The 15,894-nt window shown below is 42.3% G+C and overlaps 1 protein-coding gene across 3 annotated transcripts in view; it reads left to right on the top strand.

Annotated features, from left to right (window-relative positions):
• The window catches only part of COG5 (component of oligomeric golgi complex 5), a 170,493-nt gene that overhangs the window by 40,668 nt on the left and 113,931 nt on the right, over window positions 1–15,894 (top strand). The window lies entirely within an intron of this gene.

Genomic DNA, 15,894 nt, shown 5'->3' with positions numbered 1-15,894 from the left:
TTCTTTCGTACATCTTTCTTATCTGTCTTACAGCTTCATGTTCATTTAACTTAATATTTAATCTTTGCTTGCTTATGAGTAGGAACTTGAGTAGTGGTAGCTATATGATGAGCAATTAAATCAGAGAGTCAGGATGTTCTGTTAGGACCATCTTGAATGAGTCAGGATGTGCTATTAAATCTAGAATGTGGATAAGACACACCTGGAAAATGCCTTTTATTAGGTTTAAGAATAGATTAGTCTAAAATTATGTTGTGTTAGTGGGTATGTAGATGTGGGTTGCAATTCATTGTAGGCATAAAAAAACCCCAGGGACCTGTTATCTGTTAATGGTTGGCTTGGTTCCTTAGGTGTAGGTACTGCAACTGGAAGAACTGCAGAGGCACAGGAATGCTTTCTTTGGATCACAGCTGTAAACTGCTGGAAAAACCGAAAAATGCACAATAGGCAGCACATTTGTAAGGAGGCTAGTTTTTAAATTTTTAAAAATAAAAACACTGTAAAGAGAAAAGGAGTTGCTAATGGAAGATGTCTATACATACTACAATGTATGTATAATGGAAGATGTCTTTACATACTACAGTTACAGATAGGTAGCCGTGTTGGTCTGCCATAGTCAAAACAAAAAAAATTCCTTCCAGTAGCACCTTAAAGACCATCTAAGTTAGTTCTTGGGGTAAGAACTAACTTAGTTACCCCTCCCCACCTTCTCACGATATAGAAGGGTCTGGAAACTTCTGTTTCAGTGTATCTGAAGAAGTGTGCATGCACACGAAAGCTCATACCAAGAACTAACTTAGTTGGTCTTTAAGGTGCTACTGGAAGGAATTTTTTTTTGTTTTACATACTACAGTGGTAGTTTTCTTTCAAATGGCCATCAAATTGGTGGGGGCAGGTTTTCTTGAACGTCCATTTTTTCATGAAGTTGGAAAACTAGTAGTCAGCCAAAACGTGTCACTGCCACATCTCTTGTCCCACCCCCAGCTACGATTGGGAGATACAGCACAAATGGAGTAGGATAAGTGGCCATCCCAGATTTTGGCTTACTGTCAAAGCTTTTGCCAGTATGTTGTTGTACTTGGCGGCCGGAGCACTTGGTGGAAGCAGCAAGAACCTCCAAAGCCTAGTTTGATTGCAAGGATGAGTCCCTTATAAATAGGAAGCCTCCTAGGAGTCTTGTGAATTAAGATATTTAGACATTGGCAGTAGTGCATCTTGGCAGGTTTGCCCAGTAGGTTACACTTGCAGAGGTCTTGAAAGTGGGGGGTGTTATTCATTGCACATGCACTATCGACATAAACACAATTAACATTTCAGTGGGGACTGGCTCAGCAACAATGCATATCTATTAACACCAATGGGGATACCTTAGTAACAATGTACGTACATTTCTAATGTTTGAGGGGATTAGCTAAATAATTCTCGCCACAATTAAATCACACACACAAAACATAAACACGCATTCACTAACACCGAATAGGGCCTTTTCATGATGGCACTCCACTTGTGGAACTTCCTTCTCATATTGTCTTCCATATTCAGAAGTTTCCAGCTTTCACTCAAAATACATCTTTTGCCCAAGCATTTGGGGAGTGAGTTTGCTGGTTGTGTTTCTGCCGCCTCTGAATCTCTGGTGATGTTTTTGTTTGCTGTACTGTAAGTTGCGGTAATCAATTTTAATTCCGATGTGGGTTGGGTTTTTGTATTGTTCTTTGGGATGAAGGACCATCTAAAAGTCTAATTAAATTAAGAAATTTCTTTAAACTAACTAAAAGATATAAATTCTGTGGTTTATTGCATAAGATTCTTGAATATATATAACTTTTACATTGCCTTGTTACAATATTTGTGCCTTTTGAGTTTTCCACCTGTGGCCCTTGACTTCACCTGCCAGTTTTGCCTCAAATGTTATCTATGAAGGTGTTCTGATTATACCCGTACCTCATATTTATATCAGCAAGCAAAATACTTGAGATAATACAATAAATAATTTCAGTCTTCCTCTACCTAGTCTGTGTCTCTTGTGATTTATCCACCTGCTAGTTCAAAGATGGGAAAACAAATTGTCTTATGAATTTGCTATTTCCTTCATTTTCTTTCTGACCATCATCAGCATGTATTTCACTCTATTTGCCAGGAGATTTTTCTTTTTTGCTGGAAGTATTTTGACTGGATTTCTACATTTGACAGTGTAGTTCTATGGCTTAAAACAATTAAGAAATGTCCATAATCTCATAACTTTTCCCTTTATCGCTTTTAATTTAACAGATATCACTTTGTTTTAATTGTTGGATATAGCGAGATATGTGGTTATATGGACTAGAAACTAAGTTCATTATATTATTTTCATAATATTCTTGTTACTGTTTGCAGAGATCATCATTTGTATTAAGATAAATCTCTCCAACATTAGATGGGAGATAATTTTTGGTTATGTTCTCTTAACCAGCTTGTTCATGAAAGGTAATCGGAAACCTCCCCACAAATTTTGTTTCATCTCTGGCTAAAATGGAGCTAGTCACAGCAGTGGTGTATTTTGGGCTTTAAAATTTCAGCAGCATTCTGTGCGAAGCCAAAATTCAGTGCCTCCCCTGCACCTCTACACTCCCCTGGTTCCATCTTTCTTGTGGTGCCCCCTTGAGGCACCCTCTTGTCTCAGCACCCTGTGCAGTTGAATCTGTCATGTTCCCCTAAATCTGCCTCTGGTCACAGCTAGTCATCTTTCAAGTGCAGTCGCCCATTGAGTGAGGGTCTTGTATTTGGTCAGTGTAGGCCATGGGTAGGCAAACTAAGGCCCGGGGGCCAGATCTGGCCCAATCACCTCCTAAATCCGGCCTGCGGATGGTCGGGGAATCAGCATGTTTTTACATGAGTAGAATGTGTCCTTTTATTTAAAATGCACCTCTGGGTTACCTCGCAAGACAAAATTAATTTGTTCTGCGAGTTTCTTCGTCTTGCAGATTTTTCGTCTTGCGAAGCACGGATGCACCCTGGTATTAATGGTTTTAAGAAATAGGAAACAAACTTGCAAGACGTTTTTGTCTTGCGAAGCAAGCCCATAGGGAAAATCGTCTTGTGAAGCTACTCAAAAAATGAAAAACTCTTTCGTCTTGCGAGTTTTTCGTCTTCCGAGGCATTCGTCTTGCGAGGTACCACTGTATTTGTGGGCCATAGGAATTCTTTCATTATTATTTTTTCAAAATATAGGCAGGCCCCCCACAATGTCTGAGGGACAGTGGACCGGCTCCCTGCTGAAAAAGTTTGCTGACCCCTGGTGTAGCCATTACATTGAACTATGGTAGTGTAGTGGACGCTCGGGTTGCGAACATGATCCGTGCGGGAAGCATGTTCGCAACCCACGCGGTGCGCAACCAGAAATCGCGCAACCTGAAGCGTCTGTAACTCGAGGTATGGCTGTAAATAGGTATATCACTACAGTGGTATCTAGGTTTAATGGTTAAGAATGATTTAGATTACAAACTCCACAAAACCAGAAATAGTGTCTTGGTTTGAGAACTTTACCTTGGTCTGAGAATGGAATCCGAACGGTGGAAGGTCACCAGCGGCGGGAGGCCTCATTAGGGAAAGCGCGCCTTGGTTTAAGAATGGTTTTGGTTTAAGAACGGACTTCCAGAATGGATTAAGTTCGTAAAATGAGGTACCACTGTATATGAACATAAAAATATTCCAAGAGGCAGAGCATGAGAACAGCAGTCATCCCCAACAACTGGAATTCATGTCAAGCTACCCCCTGTACTGGGAGGCTCCAGGTAGCCATCTTTACTAATAGCAAATGATTTTCCTCTATGGTTTTGTCTAATCCTCTTTTAAAGCGCCCTTTTCAAAGAAATCTAAGATAAGGACACCACCACATCTTACAGGGGTAAATTGCATAAAGTATATTCTTGGTGAAGTAGTACCTCATTTTGTGTGTCCTAACTCTACTACCAAAACATTTCAGAAGATTACAGTGAGTTCTACTGTTATAACAGAGACATTTCTGTCTTTTTACTTCCATAAATTTCCATGCTATTCATAATTTTTAAAACCTGTGTCATCTCCCACTTCCACTACCTTTTCTAAGCTGAACAGCCCCCCAAACTTTAGTATGGAAGGTGTTCCAGACCCTTGATCATTTTGTTTCCTTTTCTAGCCCTGCAGTATCCTTTTTGAGATAAGTGACCAGAATTTTACAATATTCCAAGTATAGCTACACCACAGGTTTGTTTTTTTTAAGAGCAGTAGGTCACTAGAAGTAATGTTTTCAACCCCAATTTCTCCCTAGTGTAGAATTTGCCTTCTTAAAACTGCTCCTGCACATTGAATTGCAGTTTCGCCATGATTCCTAGGGTTGCTTGGCATCTGAATTGGTAGCAACTAACTGTCTGTGTAGATATGTGTAATGGTTATAGGGGTTGCTCGTGCGTAAGTTGCCGCCACTCCTGGCTATGTTACCTGGTTAAACCCTTTCTGTCTGGACAGCCCTTCACTTCGTGGCTGTTCAGTCGCTAGCAGAATCCGTCAGTGGGCGTTTCTTGAACTTCTTCCAGCAAAGAAGTTCTTTGACGCCAAGTCTCCGCCTACTCTCCCTGCGCGGAAGTCTTCTGCGCAGGGTGGGTGTGGGCAGCGGAGGACCCGTGCTCTCCCCGCTGGTCTCCGGCGAGGAGTCCTGGAGCCCCCTCGCTGATTCCCCCATCTGCCCCCCTTCACCCCTGGTGTTACGCTGATTTCCTTCCCCAGCAGATGGGCTGCCTCTCTCCCTGCTGGGCCCCTCTCCAGCATCGCTCTGGAGCCTTGCCTCCTCCTCTAGCTCCGATGGCAGTTCCCTGACAATATGTAATATATGAGAAGTTGATTTTTAGAGTCTGGGTTGGCACATAGGCTAGGATAAAAACCCTTTTTGTGATTTTACGCTGTGAACCACCCTGAGATCTACAGGTATAAGGTGGTGTACAAATTTAATTAATAATAATAATAATAATTTCTATACTCATATACAAACACACACATATTAGTGCTTCTCCTCTTGACTCTGTAATCATTTTCTGGTTCAAAGTGGAGATTTTGTGGTAGGAGGACAACTTAGCCAGGAAATGTTCTGTTATTGAGTAAATCATTCAATAAAGATGAGCTCAATTGTTATGCTGGAAAAGCTGGTGGGGGTGGGGTGGGAAACCACAAGAATCACATGCATTTCAACAAGTTTCTTCCTCTTGTCAAAGTGTCACAGTTCTCCTGTTTTGCTGGTGCTTGACATACTTTATGAATTATACTGATTTTTTCAGTGTAAATTGTAGATGGATTATATGATGATGAGGTGATGTAAAGTGTTATTGAGCTTTGTTCTTGAAAGAATACTCCCCCCTGAGTAAATTTGTGACCTCTCATGCAACACATAAACATTTTAGATGCATGCTATTTTACATATAATAGCCACTAGGCTATTAGTATGCATATATTTGTAGAGAGGAGGGTTTAGTCCATGTTCCCTGTACAGTCTTATATTGAATGTTGCTCTGCTATTATTGATCACTACTGTTCTAGAAAACAGGACTCATGCAACATTGTGCTTGGGCCTTCTAGTAAACAATGTTCTCTGTGCAGAGTGCTTTTGACCTTGTGTTAAGGGCTCTACAGACTCTCCCAGCAACTGTAATCTAATTAGTGTGGGTTTTCGATTAATGATTATGAAACCAATTGGAGTGTTGGGTGGGTGCTTCAGAAATCTAAATCTAAATAAAAACAGAGCTGAAATAGTCTATTACCATGTGGTTACATGAATAGGATCCTTCACCTTACATATCAGGAAGCTTGGTGGCTGTAGTTTTGCATATTAACCACAATCTTAAACCTCTCGAACTTTAGGTGGATTGGGGACACGGTGGTACGAAACATTTGTGTTTAGTACATGTTAAGCATGGCTATTCGTGCTGTATAAAACTGGCGCTGGCTCTAACGTTCTTACCCACGTGTCCGTTTTCAGAGCTCAAAAAAGTAATGATCACTTTCATTACAATATTCCCAAGTAATGTGCATTTGGGAATATGGTGCATTTGCAACACACACAGACATTTTATTGGTGAAAATTCAATGATAGGTGCTTGCAACGGCTTTCCCAGAGGCAGTGGCAGAAGAGGTTGTTGTTGTTTAATCGTTTAGTCGTGTCCAGCTCTTCGTGACCCCATGGACCAGAGCACGCCAGGTGCTCCCGTCTTCCACTGCCTCCCGCAGTTTGGTCAAACTCATGCTGGTAGCTTCGAGAGCACTGTCCAACCATCTTGTCCTCTGTCGTCCCCTTCTCCTTATGCCCTCCATCTTTCCCAACATCAGGGTCTTTTCCAGGGAGTCTTCTCTTCTCATGAGAGGGCCAAAGTATTGGAGCCTCAGCTTCAGGATCTGTCCTTCCAGTGCACACTCAGGGCTGATTTCCTTCAGAATGGATAGGTTTGATCTTCTTACAGTCCATGGGACTCTCAAGAGTCTCCTCCAGCACCATAATTCAAAAGCATCAATTCTTCGGCGATCAGCCTTCTTTATGGTCCAGCTCTCACTTCCATACATCACTACTGGGAAAACCATAGCTTTAACTATATGGACCTTTGTGGGCAAGGTGATGTCTCTGCATTTTAAGATGCTGTCTAGGTTTGTCATTGTGTCATTGTTTTTCTCCCAAGAAGCAATGACAAACCTAGACAGCATCTTAAAAAGCATCTTAAGAATTGGGCTCATGATAGTATTTCGGGGGGAAAATAACTCCCACACCCACCACCCACCCCTTCCTACGCCACTGGTAGCTAGGTGGGGCGGGGGACACTGGGTGCCACACCGTGGGGACTGCAGCGTGCCTGAGCCGCACGTCTCTCCTGAGGGGAAGGCAGCCGGCGGGCGGGCTGCCTACAAGCTCCGCGCTCCTTTTTTGAGCAGCAAGGAGCCTGCTTCTGCCCACCGCTTCAGCCACCCTACATCTGAGGGGGAGGCTGCAGAGATGTTCCAAGCAGCATGCCCTGCCTTGGCTCGCCCCGTCCACCGCTGCAGGACGCGTGGGCCACACTGGGCACCCAAGCGGCTAGCTACGCCGCTGGAAGCAGCTAAGGAAGAAGAAAGTGGAAAGAGCCTGACAGAGAGAGCTGCAGGCAAAGAAAAAGCTGGAGTGAATATGGAATTGAGCCTCAGCTTGTCACCCTGTCTGCCTTCCTCCTTCTTTCCTCCTCCTTTCCACAGCGGAGAGAACCTTCCTCTTTTTGGCTCCACCACTTCCCACTCGTCTTGCAACATAGGGAGGTCGTCTGCGTGAGGCTTCCCCTGCTTTTAGCAGGCAACTTTGGGCTATTCATGGTTTTGCATAGGTGCACTGCCTCTGGAATGTGGCCCTCATATGAGATGCCATCGCACTGCATGTCATTTGGTTTCTTCTAGGAATGAAAGTATTTTGATAGAAACCGAGAGTTTCTCCACTGAAAAATGTCACACTAGTCCTTCAAGTCAACACAAAGCATGCAAAACATTCTGCGAATGTTTCTTTTTTGATCACATGTGATGGCTGCTTTCAATCATGATAAGAACATCTTCATATTTGAACCTTTTGTGCCAAGTGGTCATATTTGGTGGACCCTTGTATTGGCTACTGTCATACTAAAATAATATAGGGTCACAAGCCAGCATGGGGACACACTGTTTGTGTTTGCTTTATCCTGTCTCCTGGTCACATACTAGTGTGACCCATGTAGACCACCCAGTAACTGGGGGATAACTGAGAAATGGAGAGCTCATCCTACTCAAGTGTGACATGGGGACGTTATGGAGATCTTGGGCAACAACGTCAACTGTCCACGTGGCATTTAGGCAACAGCATTCGCTAACATGCATGTAAAGGATATAGAATTATCCTTTAATTTGACCCAGTTTGCAAATAGTGAACCACAATCTCCAACTTCCCATCACAGTGTGTTGAAGTATAGATGACAGAACTCGTGTCTATACATCTTTCCATTTCCCCCTGGAGTATATGAGGAAAAATAAATGAAATTTAAAAGTAACTCTTAAAATGGGATTCACTGACTAACCCATGTTACCGCATGTGTCTGTCTGTGACAAATGTGTGCTTTGTTTTACTTTAGGCAACCAAATAAAATGTATCGGTGGCAATAATTTTCTCTTGTTAACTGATGAGTAAAAGTAATTAAAACCATCCATCAGATCTGGTGTTCAGTTTCAATCTATGAGCTCGTCCATCCATATTTCTTACTAGTATTCTCACACTTTGTTCCTGGAATGGCAGTAACAGTACATTTATACTGAGTGCTCTGTGTCTACTGCCTAGTTTACTTTGTTTTAATATAAAGTCAATTGTCTTCAATATACATTCTGTACAAGAAACATCACCCATGTCCATAAGGCTTTTAAGGAAAATAGATGACACTACATTTGCTGGGTGCTGGAGTCAAAACAGACGGATTTGAGGAATTAAGCAGTAATTAATCTAGTTTTGACAAATGTAACCAAGGGAAGCTGAATCTGGGGCTGCTGTTGGATCTCTCTTTGCATTTATTCACATGGTTGCATACAGGAAGAAAACATCCGTTTAGTTCTAATTCTGGGTTTTTAGAAGAGCAGCAGTTCTCTGATCGTACCTGATAATTCTCAGTGAGCATCTTACCTTTGTTGCTGTGTGAAACACTTGGGCTTTTATGTCAGAAACATAGCCATAACTTGAATCTCTTTGCCTTTTGGAAATACGTTCAGATGCTGTACCTTAATGGTCTTCTTTAAATCAGAATCTTGACAAATGCATTTAAAGTGAAATTGCTGACAGTTTAATTGTGTGGCCATCTTGTTTGCTTTACTTGTTTATAAAGTTGGTGGTTTCCCCTTTCTTCAGCAGGCTTGTATCGGCTCTTGACAAAGCAAGATAATCAATATGGCTTCTTTGGACCATGTGGCTTCATAGGTTGGTCTATGTTCTGAACTTCAGGTGCTTCCAGAAAAATGATAGACCAAAACCATAGAGGGCAGTCCAAAGCTGGGTCCTTTTATGGATCCCAGGCTTTGGATGGGATATAGATTGAAGCATACACCTTGTGATCAGATAACGCTGCCCCTACAAAGGTTGCCTCTAACCGCTTGGTTGATTTGGGGCACCAAGCCTCCATGTTGCTGTGCCAGTTTGCTTCCTCTTCTGTTTCACTTTAACCCAATTTGGCAATAGGCAATAGGTGGATGGATTCAGGCATTAGCGAAGGAAAAAGGGGAGGGTGTCATCACAGTTCCTCTCCTGATACCTTATACTCTACTTTCAGTTGCTGGTTTAAACCATACACTTCCTAGATTGCAAATCCTTTGAGGCAGCAACTTGCCTGCTCATTCTTTGTTAAGTACCATGTACATGGCTAGAACTATGCACACTTGGGCAGATAAACTTTTGTGCTACAATTGACAATTGTGACCCAGTCTTGGAACAATACAATGTATAAGCTATCATGTAAGAGTTGCTACAACTGGTACTGTTACCGGTGCCACACAGTACTACTTTTTCTATATCATGAAGTACAGTGGTGCCTCGCAAGACGAAAATAATCCGTTCCGCGAGTCTCTTCGTCTAGCGGTTTTTTTGTCTTGCGAAGCAACCCTATTAGCGGATTAGCGCTATTAGCGGCTTAGCGGCTATTAAAGGCTTAGCGGCTAAAAGGCTATTAGCGGATTAGCGGATTACAAAAAGGGGGGGAGCGAAAAAAATCGCAAGACTCGCAAGACGTTTTCGTCTTGCGAAGCAAGCCCATAGGGAAATTGGTCTTGCGAAGCGCATCGAAAAATGGAAAACCCTAGCGGGTTTTTCGTCTTGCGAGGCATTCGTCTTGCGGGGCACCACTGTATTATTATTTTTTATACCTCTGCCATGCCTCCCTTTCTCACTTTTTTCTTACCTAAAAAGCCCAGACTGTAACTTTTACCTATAGGGAACTTTTACCTATAGGGAACTTTTATATATATATATATATATATATATATATATATATATATATATATGCAGGTTTTGGTGTCCTCGGGTGTCTTCCCGTGTAAAAGTTGGGGTGTCTAGGCGACGTTTCGACGAGGTCTCACTCGTCATCTTCAGGCTGGTGCTTTCGGCTTCTTGTTACTGGAACAGAGCAGGATCTCAGTGTTTGAGTTCCTATAAATACTGTTGAGGGGGTGTGGTGTATAGCCTCCAATGTTCTGGGCAGAGAGGAAGTTCCCAGGCTAGTGTGCCTTTTCTTCTTTTGTTCCTTAATTACTTGAGGGATATCTTGAGTGATTTCTTGAGTGATATCCTGAGTACCACTTAGGTGGGTCATTAGGTGTGGATTAGTTGCTAAAGTCTTTGTGTCTTGACCTCTTGAACTTTGTGAAGAGTTTTTCTGAGAAGATGGCTGTACTGCACTTAGTTGTGCTCTGGCTTGGCTTCGTGTATAGGGGCGAGCTGTGGTTTTGTGGCCTGTGTCAGCCAGATCTGTGTAGGGATTGCAGGGGGGTGCAGCATCCGGAGGTGCCACCATGGTTTGGCTACTGGATGGTGTCTGTAATTTATCTGTGGAGAGGGTCTGGGTTTGGGTCTGGTGTGGTTGATTGGTGATGGCGTTCTGTGTGCCTCTGGATCTGGTGTCAGTTTTTGTGGGGAGGGCTAATTTCCAGATGTCTGGCAAGCGGGATGTGTCGTCACGCTTGTTCATGTTGTGAGGGTGTTTCTCTATCTCGATGGCTTCCATGATTATTCTCTTGTGGTGATGTTCCATGTTAAAGAGCAATTTGGAATCTGCAAAATTAATTTCGTGTCCTGTTTCTTTCATGTGTTGGAAAAGAGAGGAAGTTTTTTCTTCTTTTTTGACGGCATTCTTGTGTTCTGCGATACGTGCATTTATTCGTCTGTTTGTTTGTCCAATGTACGTGGCTGGGCAGACTTTGCAGGGTATTTCATAGACCCCTTGGTTTTCCAACTGGATTTTATCCTTGGGGTTTCTGAGGATATTGGCTATTTTTTGGTTGGTGCAAAAGGCTGTTTTGATATTGTGTTTATGGAGGATTTTGCTAATTTTATCTGTAGTGCCCTTGATATAAGGAAGGAGGGCCATGCCATTGTTTTCTTCTGTGTCTTGGTTTTTGGGGGGTGTTTCTTTTTGGATTAGCTTCGTAACCCTGTTTTGCTGGTATCCATTGGCAATTAACACATTTGAGAGATTCTGTAACTCAGTTGTCAAGTGGTCTTTGTCAGCCAGGCGTTTGGTTCTGGAGATGAGAGTCTTGGCTACGGAGTTTATTTGTGCAGGGTGGTGGTGTGATTGTGCATGTAAGTAGCGGTTGGTGTGTTTTTTTTTCCGGTAGATAGTGTGTCCTAGGGAGCCATCAGGTTTTTTGTAGATTAGGACGTCAAGGAAGGGAAGTTGGTTGTTGGCTTCTATTTCCATAGTGAATTGTATTTTGGGGTGTAGGCTGTTGAGATGCTGCACCCCCCTGCAATCCCTACACAGATCTGGCTGACACAGGCCACAAAACCACAGCTCGCCCCTATACACGAAGCCAAGCCAGAGCACAACTAAGTGCAGTACAGCCATCTTCTCAGAAAAACTCTTCACAAAGTTCAAGAGGTCAAGACACAAAGACTTTAGCAACTAATCCACACCTAATGACCCACCTAAGTGGTACTCAGGATATCACTCAAGAAATCACTCAAGATATCCCTCAAGTAATTAAGGAACAAAAGAAGAAAAGGCACACTAGCCTGGGAACTTCCTCTCTGCCCAGAACATTGGAGGCTATACACCACACCCCCTCAACAGTATTTATAGGAACTCAAACACTGAGATCCTGCTCTGTTCCAGTAACAAGAAGCCGAAAGCACCAGCCTGAAGATGACGAGTGAGACCTCGTCGAAACGTCGCCTAGACACCCCAACTTTTACACGGGAAGACACCCGAGGACACCAAAACCTGCATTCCTGTACCCGTGAAAATCTACGAAAGCATATATATATATATATATATATATATATATATATATATATATATATATATGTATTGGTTTTCATGTAAATGCAAGAACAACATATAACTGCAGTTTCATATGCAGCGCACAGTACACAAACAATACATTTATTTGTGCATTTTCAAGAGCTGTAAACGACACAGACTATAGGGTAGATTCATGGCTGAGATTCTCTCTTATCTGTTGATAGAAGCCAGCTATGAAATAGTGATGGTAAGCTCCAGATCATCAGATCTTTTCTTTAGGATATTGTAGAACGGAGGCAAGTCCACTGGCAGGTTCTCAGCGGCAGCACGTTGATTATTTGCTCAGGAGCTTTTTGCCAATAGCTCAGCTAGCAGGAACATCAGATTTTCCTCTTAAGCCTCTGAGTCAGGTATATAAGGTGGCAGATATCATCTTCAGGCCAGTTTATTGATTTCTAGACACCATTCACATGTATAAAAGCAAGCTGTGCTAGGGACTCCAACAGGTGTTAGTGAAACATGCCTTGAATCTCTGTTGTTTGCTCATGCTTTATTGAGTACGTTTTCCGCCTTTCCCCTCATGAAGATGCTCATACTCAGCGAAGTCATTTTGAGGAAGGAGGTTTCTCCTCTGTTCTGCTTTCCATTTTTTTATGTCTAATGTTTTGCAATTGTTTATGTGCTGTAAGCCACCCAGACCCAGCCAGATGGGTGGGGAATAAATAATAAAATTATTATTTATTATCCTAGAAAGTTAGTATTTCTTATTTTCTGTAGTTGTAGTACCTGGGCTGTCCAGCTGTCATTGGATTCTCTCTCCAGCATGGTCAGCCACCTGGAGGGTGTGAATTAAATATTCATCAATATTCATTTTAATTTAATTTATTTATTTAAACAATGTATAGGTTGCTTAACTGCAATTCAGAGGTGCCCCACTTCTGCTTTGTGGTGCAAAAAGATAGTGGCCGGGGGAAGCAGACCCTTTCCAACCCCATCCATGTGATCAAACATTTGGGAAGGAAGGAATAGCACTGGGCGATGTCTGGTTTTCAACATCACGATATATCACAGCTAAACATCGCGATATACCGATATATCTCAATGTCTGAAATAAGGATGGAGCTATTTAGAGGCATTGGCCGGCTTCATGGTTTTTCCCAAAGTGTGGTTTTTGCATAGCGCGCGCACACATACAATGATTTGTGAACTATTGCCAGGTCAGAAATTATGAAACAAATGTCACGGTATGGACTTAAAGCCGGTTTGGGGCAATATATCTCCCAGCCCTAACAGACATCATGATTCACAGTATATCGCCAGGTCAAAAATTATGAAACTGATACAACAGTATGAACGTCAAACCCATTTTGGATGATACATCAATATATCACCCAGCCCTAGTAGGGAATGTATATGCCCTCTTTGAATAACATGCACATTTGGCCACTTCTGGCTTGAATTGTGCTTTCATAGGCAGTTCAAATACATGGATACCAGTGTGAGTGCTCCAGAAAACCCCCCATCACAGATAAAGAATTTTTCTTTGATTTTCCTCTTCCTGATTCAAAAGGAAATGGTTACACTATTCCACATTCAGGAGCCAAAGTTAGATTTATAGAACAGCTAGCAGATGCATAGGAATATTAAGGAGGCAAAAAAGGTGAACTTTAATAATCAATGATTAAAATCTCCGTAGTTTTCAAAGGCCATCTTAATTCAAAGTGGCAACAGCTGTAAACCTCTTCCTTGATCTCAGGAACTGTCATGCAAAATTTTGTTTTGAAATGTCCAAATGCTTGGTGAAAAACCAACTTTCCAAAATATATAATAGGTTAGTATTGTTTACTTAAAATGACAACCCGAAACATTCTAATTTGTATAGGTAATGTTCTTTGTAAATTATCTCTCCCAATAACATTTCACCTGAATCTAGCCAAGGAGATGAAATCTTTTCTGAAGAAGAAAAGGCTACACAGATGGTACTAGTGGGTATCACCATTGCATCCTTCACAATATTTTATTACAAATCTGTTGGGTGGGGTTGTGGTGGAGGAGTAACTGGGTTAGAGATAGAAAAGAATGGTGCAACTGTTTAAAGCACATCCAGTTTTCTCTTTAAATTCTCCCTTCACAATTTTCTTTTCCTCTATTTCCCCCCAGAGTTTTAAGTTTATCTTCACACTATTTCGAAATGGCGTTTAGCAGGACACGGCAGATTCATTAAACTTGGCGTGACTAATAAAAGACTGCGTATCTGGAAACATACGGAAAAATAGAGACGGATCAGCCTCTGTCAGTAGAGATTGGGCAGAAGCATTGGCAGGAATAGCAGCTCAGATTGAATTCTTGCTGGCAGAACTTTGAACTGAATTTTGTAACACGTACGCTAGGAACATAAGAAGAGTCTGCTGCTACAAGTCAGTGGAGCATCTAGTCTAGCATCCTGAACTCACAGTGGCTGACCAAATGCCTGTGGGAAACCCATAAGCAAGATGTGAGCATAATAATAATAATAATAATAACAATAATTTATTATTTATACCCCGCCCACTCTGGGCGGCTTCCAACACAATATTAAAATACAGTAATGCATCTAACATTAAAAGCTTCCCTAAAGAGGGCTGCCTTCAGATGTCTTCTAAAAGTTTGGTAGTTGTTGTTCTCTTTGACATCTGGTGGGAGGGCGTTCCACAGGGCTGGTGCCACTACTGAAAAGGCCCTCTGCCTGGTTCCCTGTAACTTGGCTTATCGCATTGAAGGAACCGCCAGAAGGCCCTCGGCGCTGGACCTCAGTGTCCGGGTAGAATGATGGGGGTGGAGACGCTCCTTCAGGTATACTGGGCCGAGGCCGTTTAGGGATTTAAAGGTCAGCACCAACACTTTGAATTGTGCTTGGAAACGTACAACAGTATTCTGTCCATTTGTGACTGGTTTTTGGAGGCATACTGCCTCTTGACAGTAGATCCAATTATAGCCTCATTATAACAGTACCAATTTATAATACAATTATTAATATTAATCATTCAAATACTGAATTATATAATTTAGATAAATCCCACCCCGCGTGATAGAATTGATGATTTGATTTTTTGCTTTGTTTCTGTTTTACAAAGTCTTATTAATTTCCATTACATTCCGGTCATAATAATAATCCCTTATACAACAACTGCAGTATTAATAACTTCTACACATTAAATTATGTATAAACTACCAGTGAGGAACTCAAACTATATCCTTGTTCTTCCTGTGTGTGGCAATTATTCTGTCCGTGGTGTTTCTTCCTGTCCTTGTAAGATGTTATGTCTTTCTTCCACCCAGTTTTTGTTGTTATCCATCATGCCTTGGGTGGAGCGGATATCCCATTGTTGTTCCGGAAATATCTCCATCGCTCCTTCATGTGCTTCGTTTTTTTGCCACTTTAACAACAGCTGCAAAAGTCACTCTGTCTCAATAAATAACCTGTTTTCACCATTTTCCCTCAAGACATTCCTGCTAATGTCTTGAGAGAGAAAAAAAATTCCTCCACTTTCTCCATTCCATGCATATTTTTAAAAACTTCTATTATGTCACCTCTTGCTCGCCTTATTTTTCTAAACTAAAAAGGCCTAAAAGGCCATCACCTACCCCTCCTAATTCAAGGGTATTCCGTTAAAGCAGGGGCCAGCAGCCTAAGGCCCACGGTCCACAAGCAGCCCATGGGGGTTGTTTAACCAGCCCATGGACCCCTGCCGCCCACTTGGTCGGCTCCCATGCGCCGCGCTAAACAGGAGCGGAGCAGAGTGGGGACCGCCTTCCGCGACGCTGGCTGGCTTCCCATTGGCTGCAGGAAGCTCCTGCAGCCAATGGGAAGCTGCGCATGCCTCCTCCGTGCTGGAAGGAGCGCCGGAAATGGCATTTGCGCATGCACGCGTGT

This window comes from Podarcis melisellensis (assembly GCF_964234715.1).
Source record: "Podarcis melisellensis genome assembly, chromosome: 10".
Lineage (NCBI taxonomy): Eukaryota > Metazoa > Chordata > Lepidosauria > Squamata > Lacertidae > Podarcis > Podarcis melisellensis.
The sequence above is the reverse complement of the archived record's forward strand: the minus strand, read 5'-3'. Positions and strand labels throughout refer to the sequence as shown.